At 43.9% G+C, this 13994-nt stretch overlaps 1 pseudogene; it reads left to right on the top strand.

Annotated features, from left to right (window-relative positions):
• LOC100924983 overlaps window positions 1-13565 on the top strand; it is a 58233-nt pseudogene extending 44668 nt beyond the window's left edge.
• The last annotated feature ends 429 nt before the right edge of the window (window positions 13566-13994 follow it).

Below are 13994 nucleotides of genomic sequence, written 5' to 3'. Positions count from 1 at the left end.
ATGCACAAAAGCATTTATAGCAGCTTTTTGTTGTTATTCTAGTAAAGAAATGGAAACCAAAGGTTTGCCCATCACCTGGGGAATGACTAAACAAATCATGGCATAAGAATGTAAATGAAGTAGACACTGATATAAGATGTGATAATAAGATGATTTCAAAGAAATTTGGGGAGATACGTATGAACTAATGCAGAGTGACATAGATGAAACCAGAAGAACAATTTATGTTGCAATAATATTATAAAGATGGCGCTAGGCAGTGCAGTGGAGAGAAAGCTAGACCTGGAGATGGGAAATTCAAATCTGACCCCAGACACAGCTATATGATCTCAGCTGGGCAAGTCACTTGAATTTTGTCTCATACAGTTGTTGTGGGGATTATTGAGATAATATTTCCAAAGCACATAGCACAGGGCCCAGCATATAGTAAGTGCTATATAGATGCTAGACATTATTATTAAGAAAAACAACTTTAAAAGACTTTAGAATTCTAATCAATGCTATGATAAACCATGAGCCCAGATGATTAAAAATTAAACACTCCACCCACCACCTTCCAGTGAGGTGGTAATGGACTTAAAATGCAAAATGAATCATACATTTTTAGACATGGCTGACATGGAAATTTATTTTGCTGTACTACACATTACTTATGAAGGTTCTATTTTTCTTGTGTTTACTGTTCAATTGGGAGGGAGAGATAATAAATACATGTAAAAATTAAAAGAAAAAAGACTTAAGAACCCTATATAATTTAGTATATTTATTTAAATGTATTTGAAAACCAAACTGCATAATAGAAATATATACTTGTGGTATTTTTATATAATCTTGTTTTTCTATTCTATTTTGCATATGGAACTCTTTGGTGTTTATCAAATTCAGAATAAAAAGCATTTTTTTTTGAAAACCACTGAGGTAAAGATTATAAGCTCCTAATAATTCTATGATTTTAATATTCTGCAATTTTAAGATCCTGTGATTCTGTAACTTCCCAAGAGGTTTTATTAATCTCCTTCTTAGGATCTCAATTGCATACACTCAACACAGATTAACAATTTAAAAGAAAAGATTAGATAAATAAATGGAGCAGTTAGGGTCTGAATCCTGAGTGGGATTGTTCCAAGCAATCAACAAAAATTTGCTAGGAATGGGAAAGCCGAGGGATTGATACAAATCCTCCGAAGAGATTTGGGGATCCAAATAGAGCTGCTGGGTGACACAATAGATAAAGCACGGGGCCTGGAGTCAGGAAGCCTCTTTCTGAGTTCAGATCCAGCCTTAGATACTTACTAGCTGTGTGACCTTGAGCAAGTCACTTAACTTGCTTGCCTCAGTTTCCTCATCTGTAAAAATGAGTTGAAGAAGGAAATGGCAAATCACTCCAGTATCTCTGCCAAGAAAACCCCACGAAGAGTTAGACACAAATAAAACAATTCAATAACAACTAGTTTTCTACTTGAAGAAACTGAAACAGAAAAGAGTGACTCGTCCAGTCATGCAATTAGGAAATAACAGATCACCTGACTTACTGTCCTTCACATAGGACCTCAAAGACCACTGTCAGACCAATCAACCCTTCACAGCTCCTCATACACACGTCTATTTATCTCTTACCTCCATTTGTGCGTCTCCTTTGTGGCAATGTGGGTCACAAACACCTCTCACCAAGTCTTAATCTTATGTGTAAGAGCAGGAACAAGGACGTGATGTGTTGGAGTCAGCTTGACCCAGCTCCTGAGAGCTGATTGTTCAGCATCCAGAACTTACACCTCAGAAAAAGGTAAATGCTACAGATCAGGGCTTAGCCTTTTGTTTTGTTGATTCTCTAGACTTAAAAAAGTAATGAAGGAAATGTTAATAATGCAGATTAAGAAGTATGTCCGGCCTGCACATATGTGTGTATGAGCGTATACATATATGTATATATGGGTGCATTGTGCACACATGTGTGTGTGCACGTGTGTATAAATTGGCTGTTGTCCTTCGTTCTTGAACAATCAAAATGACATCACCGTGTTAGAATCGAATTACAGTGTGTCCGACGGTGGCTGATCAGACCAATAGGAGCTCGGAACGCTCTGCCACGGGTCGGACACGAATAGTCCCTAGGAACATTTGGGATGGTTTCTCTGACTTTGTGCAGCTCACATTTCTTTTGAGCTAATTCAGTTCTGCTCATAGAGCCCTGATGAGGGCCTGCCATGTTGGACAGTCCTATGCCATTATGTCCCATGTCATATCAATCAATTCTAAAGTTCTTAAGAGAAGCCTTGAGCGTGTTCTTGAATTTGTGAGTGTGAGTGTGTGTGTGTGTGTGTGTGTGTGTGTTTCTGGGAAAGCCAGTCATTAACCATTAACCAAAGTCATTTACCAGGACACCATTAGAAAGGATGTTACTGTTAGGAAGGTTCCTAGGACAGACTTTGGAACATAAAAATGTCAGGAGGAATAAGGGAAAGTTTCAAAGAAAACTCCTCAACAGTCAAACCTGTGCCAAAGTGGGATGGGGTACCATGAAAGGTAATGAGTTTTCCTTCCCTGGAGATCTTCCAGCAGAGGCTGGATGGCCCCTTGTCAGAGATGTTGCAGGAGGGGAGAGTCTGATGTCCCTTCCAACCCTGGGACTTCCTGTTAGTCCTCTGAAATGAGAGAAGAGAAGATCAGAGAGAAGCTTGCTGGAAGATTTCTGACCCCAGACACCATAGGGTGCTAAGACTGACTAACCTCTAGGCTTGGCTTTGTCCCTACACCCCAAGACCCAGGCTGTTGGGACCCCAGGAACTGATGGATGTCCAAGGTTTCCAGAGGTCGCAGGAATTTGTGAGAGATAGTGGGGCAACAGGACCCAGAGGGAATGCTCTCTCCCCAGGAGAGCTGACTATGTTTTAGGGTGAGTCAGACCACAACCCAGAAAAGTATTATGATTTTTTAATTACCCCATTTCCCTCACAGGATTAATTAAAACCACATTCTTAGGGCTCGTGTGAGTCATGCTTTATCTGCTGATAGAACTTTCCATTCAGCCTCTGCAGAGCTGGAAAGGGTCTAAGAAACTGGGCTCTGAACCCCTTCTTATCAAGCTGCTGCCACATGTCAGGAACCTGAATCCTGGGTGTGGGAAACAGCGTGGGTCTAGCACCAGCTCTGCAGGAGACTGTGTGGCTTTGGATGAGACCTTTATTCCTTTTCTGAGCATCCATTTCCCCATTTGCAAGGTTAGATGGCTTAAAGGTCATTATACCCAACTCCCTCCTTTTGCAAATGGAAACTGAGACCCAGAGAGGGTAAGGAGCAAGTTTCATGAACGTGATAATAGTCAGAATTTGAACCCTACCCTCCTTCCATTGTTAACGCACTGGGCCAGTTTGAAGGGGTTACACAAAATTCTGATGATTTAGTTGGCTGAGACACAGAAGTCCAGCAAAGGCCACGAGGTATCAGCACACAAGACCTGGACATCAGGAGGTCTGAATTACAGTCCTATCGAAACTGTTTTACTAACTATATGGCTTCTGGTAAAGTGCTTGACTTTTGCTGTTCTCAGTTCCATCATTTGTACAACAAGGAGCTTGCTCTTAATTGTTTCTGAGGTTCTTTCCAGCTCTGACATCCTGTGATTGCATTTTGAAAGGAACCCAGGAACTCTATTTGCCCTTTGGAAAGTGTCAGGGGAAAAAATGACAAAGGATTAAATAAGAAAGAGAATGAAAGAGAAGAGAAATAGGTGGAAGTATGAGGCCCCAGCTGGAGATAGAAGAGAGGTAGGAAGCACGTGACAGATAAAAGGAAGTGTTTATCCAAGATGAAAAAAGAGACAGAGGGGGTGGGGAGAGAAGGAGAAAGAGGAGAGGGAGAGGGAGAAGGAGGGAGGGAGGGAGGAGGAGGTAAAGGAGGGGGGGAGGGAGGCAGGGAAGGAAGGAAGGAAGGAGGGGAAGGGAGGGAGGAAGAGGAGAGATAAAGAGAGAGACAGAGAGATACAGAGACAAAGACAGAGAGAGGGAGACAAAGAGGCAGAAAGACAGAGGCAGAGAGACAGAGATAGACACACAGAGAGTCAGAAAGACAGAGACAGAGAGGGACACGGAGAGAGACAGAGAAACACAAAGACAGAGAGAAACAGACACCAAGAGAGAAAGAGACAGAGAGAGAGAGAGCTACAGAGGTAGGAAAGAAACAGTTTATCCGAAATAGGAGAAAGACAAAGAGACAGAAATAGGAGAGAGAGAAAGATTGATGTTGCTGACTTCCCTTTGCCTGGTCCACATCCTGGCTAACTGGCCCCTTGCTTTGCCCCGTTTACCACCTTCTAGGTCCCATCTCCACACCTTTGCGCGGCCCGTTGCCATGGTTACGGTGCTCCTCTGCCTCCCCTCGGTCCCTCGGAGCTTAGGCTCACCTAGCTCCCTGCCACCGCGCCGCCTCCCGCACTAAGCCATCCCCGACTCCTGCCCCCTCTCCCGGTCGTTAGCTAAGAGCAAGGCTGGAAAATGAAGCTGCGGAGCATGTTCGGGGTCTCTGCCCGTTGCCAGCTCGTGGGGAAGCCTCGGGGGGATCTGCTTCCAGAAGTGCGCGCTGCTATTGAAAGGGGGGCCGCTCTCCCCTCGGGGCTGCCTGAATGTTTCCTGCTCCTCAGCTGTGCCGGGAGAGAGGCCTTCCGCCTGGTGCTGAGCCGGAGCTGAGAACTCGGGCAAAGATTCCCGTTGCTTTATTTTCCTTCCCGCTGGCTATGGAGGAAGCCTAGAGGGCGGGGGGTGCTGGGGTGACCCCGGAGCCCACTTCCTCTCAGGCGAGCCCTGTGCCTGAGAAGGCGCCGGCTTCTGCTTGTGTGCCCTTCCCTTGGGTACGGGACTTTGTGAGAGGCGTCCTGGGCAGAGGAATAACTAAGCGGCGTGCACAAGTGACCCGGAGGGGCTGAAAGCTTTGTAGCAATTGCTCCAAGCTGGTGCCCGCTTTCTCCTAGGACTGAGGGGGCAGAAGGGACTGTGGGCCCCCGGCTTCGAGGATCAGGGGACATCTTTTTTTTTTTTTTGGCTGAGGCAATGACTTGCCCAGGAGTGTTAAGTGTCTGAGCTCAGGTTTGAACTCAGGTCCTCCTGCCTTCAGAGCTGGTGCTCTATCCACTGCTCCACCTGGCTGCTCCCTATGGGAAGATATCCCTGTACTTTAATTCCTGCTTTATTTTTTTCAGCAAATATCCCTTTATAAAAATTCATTACTCTTCCTTCATTATCATTCTATTGATGAGGCACCACTAAGTGGTTAAAAGATGCTGCCAATCATCAGTAATCACCACACTGGAACTTTAGAACTAACTGGCTTGGGGGCTTGCGCCCACGGCCTTTGAAAATCCCAAAATGAGGGTCACTCCCAGAACTCTGAGGGAGATGTAGCTCCTCCTCTGGACCTTGTTTACTAGCACACAAGCTGGAGCTGGAAGCCGGATCCCAGAGCCGCAAAGGGCTGCACAAATGCCCTCCTGCTTCTGCCTTACTTTGTGATCCAGCCCAGAGAATAGTGTTTAGCACATAGTAAGTAAGGGGTTAATAAATGCTTGTTGACTGACTCCCTGAAATGGTTTGATATTTCCTTTGTAGAGGGAGTTGGTGCCGGACTTACCTGACTCATGAGCAACCAATCCCCGGCACCTGCAGGTGTGTGTGTATGTGTTTTAATCAATTACTTGTGCACATCCTGTTTCATATTCAATAGATATATAGATATCTAAATAGATATAGACATATAGAATCTGGAGTCATAATGACTTGAATTCAAATCCAGTCTCAAAGATTTACTTACAGGGCAGCTAGGTGGCACAGTGGAGAGAGCACCAGACCTGAAGTCGGGAGGACCTGAGTTCAAATTCAGAGTCAGACACTTAACACTTCCTGGCTGTGTGACCCTGGGCAAGTCACTTAATCCCAATTGCCTCAGGGAAAAATTTTTTTAAAAGTATAAATCAAATAGTTATATGACCTTGGTCAAGTCATTTAACTTCTGCCTCAGTTTCCTAAACTATAAAATGGAGATAAACATAGTACCTATCTCCCAGGATTATAATTAGGTGCTTTGCAAACCTTAAAGCTCTGTATTAGATGGCTATTGTTTATTATTGTCATTATTATTATTTCTCCCAGCAGAATGTAAGTCCCTTGAGGGCAGGGACTGCTTTGTTTTTGCCTTTTGTATCCCCAGAATCTAGTACATTGTCTGGCCACAGTCAGCACTTGATAAATGCTTATTAATAAATGAATGTATTTTTTTAAAAAATAAGACAAAAAAGCTAGGCCAGAGACAGTGTGTCAGAAACAGAAAAAAGCCAGCAAGAGAGAGTCCCGGCTACAAAGAGAAAAGCCTCCTTCCCCACTGTTTCTGGTGTACCATGCAGGAGCTGCCTGGCGCTTTATGAAGGCACCTGGCGCTTAATTGCCACTTAGAAAAATTAACTCCGACCTTCGCGATACCAAAAACAGCTTTTCAGAGCATGAGGCAGGCAGACAAGCAGAGCCTGAGGTGGAGAGTGCCACTTACCAGACTCTCGGAAAGAAAAGAAAAGGACTTGAGATATCAAGCCAGGGGAAGAGTCGTGTCTGCCAGGAGGAGGTCAAGGGCTGCGGGCACCGGGGGCTGCCGGGAGGATGGGGCTCCCTGGGAGGGCCGGGAAGAGCCCTGGCCTGCTTTCCCAGCCGCAGTTAGGGAGGGAGAGGCTGGGCCGGGAGCATGCTGCCCCAGCCTGCCAAGTTTCACCCGAAACTCTTTCCAGCCTGGGCCTGCTCCCCACCTGCAGGTGCCAGGTCTTCTGGGAGGCCGGGCCCCCTCTCCCCCCAGCTGCCTCCCTTCCCCTCCTCTCCAGTCCAGAGCCATCATTCTTTGTGGAATTCTCATAAAGCATTCGATTCTGTCCCCCAATTAAAGAGGCTTTTATTCTTTGGAAGAATAAAGTGAAAGGGACCTTACCACAGTAAACTAACAGTCATGGCTGAGGAACTTGAGAATATAGAATGTCAGGGCTGGGGGGCCCTTAGACCACAGGAGGTCAGAGCTGGGAGGGCCCTTAGAACCCAGGATATCAGAACTGGGAGGGCCCTTAGACCACAGGAAGTCAGGGCTGGGAGGGCCCTTAGACCACAGGAGGTCAGGGCTGGGAGGGTTTTTGGAACACAGGAAATCAGAGCAAGAGGGAACTTAAAATCACAGTGTCAGGGCTGGGGGGAGCTTAGAACACAGAACAGCAGAGTTGGGAAGACCCTTAGAACACAGGATTTCAGAACTGAAGCAATTTTAGAACATGGTATACATTCTGTTATGGTCCCTTCCTATTCTGGGACCTAAGCATACAGAATGTAGAATCTCACAGCTGGACAGGCCCTTCGAGACTAATCCCAGCTTTCATGGAGGAGTTAACTGGGTTAAGTGTTTTTACTAACAGTTCTGTGACAGGCAGAACTGGACAAGTCTTTAGAACCAACTGTGAAGGTTGAGGCTGAAAGGAAAAGTCTGTCTCTGGGGATTAGCAGTTGCCAGGTATGAGAGCCCCTCTCTGCAGAGAAGAAAGCTTTCTTAATGAGAAAACCATTTTAATAACAGATCTGGGGCCAAGAGGATACTCTGGTTGAAAATAAAGAAGAGAAGGATTTTTTGTATTTCTGTTTTATTCTGTCCTCTTCTTTGTGAATGTTTTGTTGAATTGAATTGTAACTTTGTTCTCCACGGTCTGAAGAGAAACTTCCTGAGGGCAGGCCTGGATCCATTGCTTCTTTTTTAAGGCAGGGTCTGAATCTGCTCCTCCTCCATCTCCTCCAGACTAGGAGATCCCTGAAGGCAAAATCAGGCCAGCTCTTGTTTCTTCCATTCTCTCTCTCTCTGTGTCTCTCTGTGTCTCTGTCTCTGTCTCTGTGTGTGTGTGATTCTCTGCCTCTCTCTGTCTCTGTGTCTCTCTGTCTCTCTCTGTGTGTCTCTCTGTCTCTGTCTCTGTGTGTCTCTCTGTCTCTGTCTCTCTGTCTGTCTCTCTGTGTCTCTCTGTCTCTGTCTCTCTCTGTCTTTCTCTCTCTGTCTCTCTCTGTCTCTGTCTCTCTTTCTCTCTCTGTCTCTGTCTCTCTCTCTGTGTCTCTGTCTCTCTGTCTGTATGTATGTCACACACATACACACACACACAATCCTCCCAGACTTCCTAGGACTAAGTCCAGGGCTAATTGCCCAGTGAAATCTGTGAAGAGTCAAATTTACCTGAAACCCAAGAATGAGTCTTTTAGGTTATCATGGAAGAGGAATGGGCCCAGTGGGGGGCATGAAAACAGCATTTAGAATGGTACAGGACCCAGACTCCAACTAGGGCACAGCAGCCTAGCTCTGTGTAAGGAAAATACAGGTTTTTGTGATCAATGAGGTGACAAGGAAAAAAGGAAAAGTGGGAAACAAAAAAGAAACAGAAAGCAGAGGAGCCAGAGAGAAGGGGACAGAGATAGGATCAGAGACAAAACAGAGGAAGGATCAAGAAAGAGGGGGAAAAAACCAAAATGGAGGCAGAGAAAAATAAAGATAAAGATGGACAGAGAGAAGAAGAAGGGGAATCAGAGAATTTGTGAGACAGTCAATAGACATTTATTACTCACAATGCAATGTGCTTGATGTAAAAAGAGAGGAGAGAGAGAGAGAGAGAAGGGGAGGAAGGGAGGGAGGAAAGAGTAGGAGGGAGGGAGGGAGGGAAAAATCACGTGAAGGCCCAGAAAGATAAATAAAAAGGGGAACAAAATTAGACCAAGAATGAGGGAGGGATAGGGAGAGAGCATGGTGGAAAAGAGAGCAGAGGAAGAGAGGGAGGCAGAGAAGGAAGGGTGCAGGCTGGGGAGAGAAAGCCCTGTCCTGGGTGGTTGGGGTGGGAGATCTGCAGGGACCAGAAATCAGAATCCGGCTCCCCCAGGTAAACCTCCCCCCACCTCATGCTGGATGTCGAGGTCTGCTCAGCCACCACCTAGAGGGTTTGCAGACAAATTAGGAAGCCATTTAAGCCAGGCAAGCTCATTCAAATTTATGCTAATGCAATTTCCCTGTTTATTTCAGAGTTACAGGGTGTCAGCTGCGTGGGAGCCCAGAATGCTCCTCAGTCCAACCCAGGGAGAAAAGATGGAGGAAGAAGGTTGGGGGGAGGGAAGGAGGGGCATCTGCAGCTTCTGGGCACGGGAACACAGTTTGAACAAGCTGGTCTGTACATTGCCCATCGTCTATGTGTGTCTGTGCGTGTGTGCATGCAGAGGCTGGAGGTGTGTCCCCGCAGCACACTGTTGCCGTTACGCGTCCCCTGCGTGTACTTCCATCACCCATGTGTGTGATTCTGTTTCTCGCGTGCATACATGTATATCTCGCGCATCAGTACAATGTGAGTGTGCAACTATACGGATGCCTAGAGGTGTATATTGCACCTGTATATGTTTATAGGTGTACATCACGTGTGTATAATATGCATTCTGTGGATAAATGCAAAGTACATTTGGGTGCACTTACCTGTCTCTTTATGTATGTGTCACAAGATCAGACATGATTGAAATGACTGGACAAAAATAAAAGTTCTACGTCAAAAGTCCAATAAACTTCAGTGGCTCCCTCCTCCTTCCGGAATCAAATCAAAACTCCTCTATTTGACATTTAAAGCTTTTCACAACTTGTCCCATTCCTAGATTCAGTTCAACTTCCACCTTCTGCAAAAGGCCTTTAAGTCTCCCTTCCACTCCCCTCTCTCAGCAAATCATGCTCTGAGACTCCAGATCTACTCTGTTGCTACTTAAAGGTTCCCCTCCCTTAGAATGTAAGCTTCTTAAGTTCTGATGGATGGACAAGAAGGGGAAGGAAAGGCTTCCTGCACAAAGCAGAATTGGAGCTTTCAGGGAGCTCAAGAAGCCAGGGAGATTAAGGAGACTGAGGAGGGTCCGTCATTCCTGGCATGGGGGATGGCCAAGTGCAAAGGCAGAGAGGGGAGAGATGAGGGCATCTAGGTAGCACAATAGATGGAGAGTTAGGGCTGGAGTCAGGAAGACCTGAATTTAAATCCTGCCTCACATACTTACCATCCATATTATTCTAGACCAGTCACCTAACCTGTCTGCCTCAGTTTCCTCAACTTTAAAATGAGGGTGATAATAGTGGCATCCAAATATTCAAATCAGAAATCAAATGAGATGATTTGTGAAAGAGTTAGCACAGTGCCTGGCACATAGTAGGTGCTTAATAAAATATTTGTTTCCTTCACCACTTCCCTTCCTTCTTCCTTTTCATTCCTAGTGCTTAGCATACTGCCTGGCACATAGTAGGTGCTTAATAAAGCTTATTTCCTTCACCACTTCACTTCCTTCTTCCTTTTCATTCCTGGTGCTTAGCACACTGCCTGGCACAGAGTGTTTAGTAAATACTTGTTGACTGATGGGCATACATGTCTCATAAATTCATATACACAGATGACATGTATATTACCTGTGTGTCACATGTATATCATATTTATGTATCCTGTGTGCATGTATGTGGTTCCAATGAATATGTATCCAATAACAAAATTGCATGTGAATATATCTTCTGGATGCCTGAATGTAAATTGCATCCCATAGAGTTCAAAGAGAAACTTTGGGACTCACAGCTAGACAGACTTTGACGTCCAGGTCATGTTCTCAGTACTTTCCCTCTTGTGACATAGGACTAACAAAATCTAGGGTCAAAATATGAGCAAAGACAGTGATTGCCAATTCAGGGATGAGCAGGGAAGTAAGGAGAAGATCTGTTGGAAGAAGATGCTAGTGATCTCAATCAATAACAGCGAGTCTTTTGCCTTCAAGGCATCATAGAATTTCGAACTGGAAGGACCCTTAGAATAGAGAATGTCTAGAAAAGGTCTTTTAATGTAGAATACAAAATGTTAGAGCTGGAGCAGGACTTGGAATAGGAAAGATAGAAAGCTAGAGATGGGAGCTTAGAGCATAGAACAATGATTTTCTGAATTAGACAGGCTTTAGGAACCTCTTGGTCTCATTTTGCAGATGGGGAATCTGAGATCCCAAGAAAGGATGAGACTCACCATGGTTGTATATATAATCAGTGACAGAACCAAGACTCAAATCCTCTTAATCTAGAACTCCTTTCACCCCTTGCAAGTCACTGACTCTGAGTCAGTGGGGTTATATCTGGGGAATATATTTACTTATGTGGTTGCCAGCAGCATCCTCTGTCTCCATGGTGCAATCTCATAATGAAACCAAAACATCCCTTTCTAGAGAGGAAAGGTCATTTTTCCATTCAATGAAGCAATAGTTCCATCTTTTATAGAAAATACTAGAGATGTTAAAAGCAATCAAGTATAATAGAAAGAGAATTTGGCATCAGAGGATCTGGGTTCAGATGCCAACTCTGCTCCTTCCTAGCCATCAAGCCTCTTCCTCTCTGTGCCTCGGGTTTTTACTCTGTAAAGTATGTGGAGTCCATAATTTATAAGGTCTTTTTTAGTTCTGTAGTCTTCAAGATTACAAATCACTTCCTCCCAATTTTGGGGTAGGCTTTTCAAGTATTATCCTCATTTTGCAGATCATGAAACTGAGGCTCTGATAGTGAAGTCCAGAAAAAGGATCCCCAGGATGCTTTGTAATATCACAGGCCCCTGCCCCTTTGTGCCATCCAGGTCTTTGATGCAAGCATTTTAATCAGGCTGCAGATTCTGGTGAGAGCAGCCGGTGGAGATATGGTACCAGCAGCTAGGACTCTGGAACATGGCAGCTAATGACAGAATGAGCAGAATAGCCATAGAAAAGTCATCTCCAGCTAGAGATTTTTAAAAGCCTTCTGATGCCTCTGTTTCTTCTAGAACATCAAAATATCATTACTTAAAACACAATTGAAGTCAAGAGGAAGAAGATGGAAGGAAGTCAGATAATGAAGAAAACAGAGCAGTCCAAGCAGAAGCAAAGAGGCAAAAAGACATAAATCCAAAGATAAGTCCTCCAAGAAATACAAATCATAGAGCATTCTTTTGATAAGTGGAGAGATTAAATTCACCTGAAAATGGTTAAGTACAGAGAGAAAGTCATCAAAAGGCTGAGGTCATTTAAGATCTAGGTCTCATAATCTTAGTAAAAGCAGAGAAGGTCTACAAGCAAGGAGAGAAAGCATCAGGTTAAGTTTCAACCAAAGTCAAGACATAGGCATAAAACCAGAAGCAGAAATTGGCAAATAAGAAAATTGAAAAGCTGTGAATATTTAGCCAAGATTTAAATCAGACTCCCAATCCACTTCCTTTTAGAGGGCAAAGCATAGCAATGGATGCACAAGAAGCATTAGCTTGAAAGTGGAACAGAGCAAAGTAATTGCGAGAGGAAAAAAAGAAATGGTTGAAAAACAGAAACAGCAAGAAATAGTAGCAGCAGCTGCAGTTACAGGAGAGTCTGTCTTCAGTGTTGCTGCTCTTCTGGTACCAGGAAGGCAAGTAACTCCTCAGATAGCCATGACACCTCAAATGGCTGCACTACAGATCAAAGTATTGGCAGAGAAGGGAATAGCTGTACCTAGCTATTATAATCCAGCAGCTGTGAATCCAACAAAATGTGCTGGACAGGACAAGGAAAATAAATGTTTTGGCAAGGCAAAAAAAAAGAAGGAGATAAGTCACAGTCTGCTAAAATTTGGGGGAAAAATTGAATTTGGGAAGCAAGGACCAAAATGTTGAAGTCAGAAAACCAATGGGTATTAAAAGGAAAGATGAAACTGGTTGCAGTTCAGTTGAAGAAAATTACAAAACTTGGAAGCAAAAGAAGTATTTAGACATCTGGATGTTCAGTATGAGCACAAACCACATACAAAGAGGAATGGGATTGGGCTTCACATCTTCAATGCAGGGGAATGGATGCAGTTTGAAAAAAACCATAATTTTAAAGTTTGGGACTCTGTGAAATTCTCGTTCTGATGTTTTATTCACCACACAGCTAGCATTCTAGCTTCCAGGGATGGTGCATTGCCTTTATTGAAAAATACAATTTTGGGGGTAAATATCAGACCAGTGATACTGACATTAATAATGAACCTATTTCCACTAAATTTGATAAAACTACAGAAGGACAGTATTTCTAGTTAATACATTGTTTCAAATGTAAAGCTGCAGAGGAAGTAAAATCTCACACATAGATATTGTGTGTCTATTTTGTACTTAATCTTGTACAGTTATTTTCATCTCTTGAAACATGAAAGATGTTATAAAGATGATCTTAAGAAGAGCTGGGCACATAGTAAAACCATAGAAAGTGAGGTTATGCTATGTTAGCCAAAGTTTAGCAGAATAAAAAGATGTTTTTTTTAAAGGAGGGGGTTACACAAGGGAGAAACAAGGGGGGAAAGTTGAAACTTGAACTCAGGACTTTGAATTCCAAGTATAAAACATTTTTATTTCCATGGTTTGCAGTTTTCCACAAATCTAAGAATTTTCTCTGTGCCTAGGTCTGTGTCAGTCAATATGGGAGACAGAAAAAGAAGTCCAGGTCCTCACTCTCCAAGAACTCAGTCTGATTCCATCATTCAAATGGCAAATTCAGAAGCACAAAGGACCCCTGAATTATCCAGGTTCTAGCATTTGTATTTTATCAATTTTTATTAAGTTTACAGTGTTCTAGGTCTATGGAAGGCTCTGCCATACTAGAAAGAGTCCAGAATTTGGAGTCAGGACAACCTCAGTTCAAATCCTCTCTGACACTCTAGCTGCATGAGTATGGACGAGATAATCATTTGAAAGTTCTGTTTTCTCATCTGTAAAATGGGAATACTAGCATTACCTATCTCCTAGGGATGAGGTCATTGCAACCTGCATTGCATTGCAGGTCAAGAAAAAGTCATTGCAAACATGGAAGCCTTTTAGATAAGAGAATTAGAACGAGTGCTCATTCCCCTACTCATACCCTTCAGAGTCCAGGATAGGCAGACTGAGGGGCATGAGGAAGCCTTAATCCCCACAGGATTTGTGCCAGGGAAGCTAT

Source organism: Sarcophilus harrisii, chromosome 1 (genome assembly GCF_902635505.1).
Source record: "Sarcophilus harrisii chromosome 1, mSarHar1.11, whole genome shotgun sequence".
Taxonomy (NCBI): Eukaryota; Metazoa; Chordata; class Mammalia; order Dasyuromorphia; family Dasyuridae; genus Sarcophilus; species Sarcophilus harrisii.
Note: the sequence above shows the minus strand (reverse complement) of the source record. Positions and strands in the feature narration are given on the sequence as shown.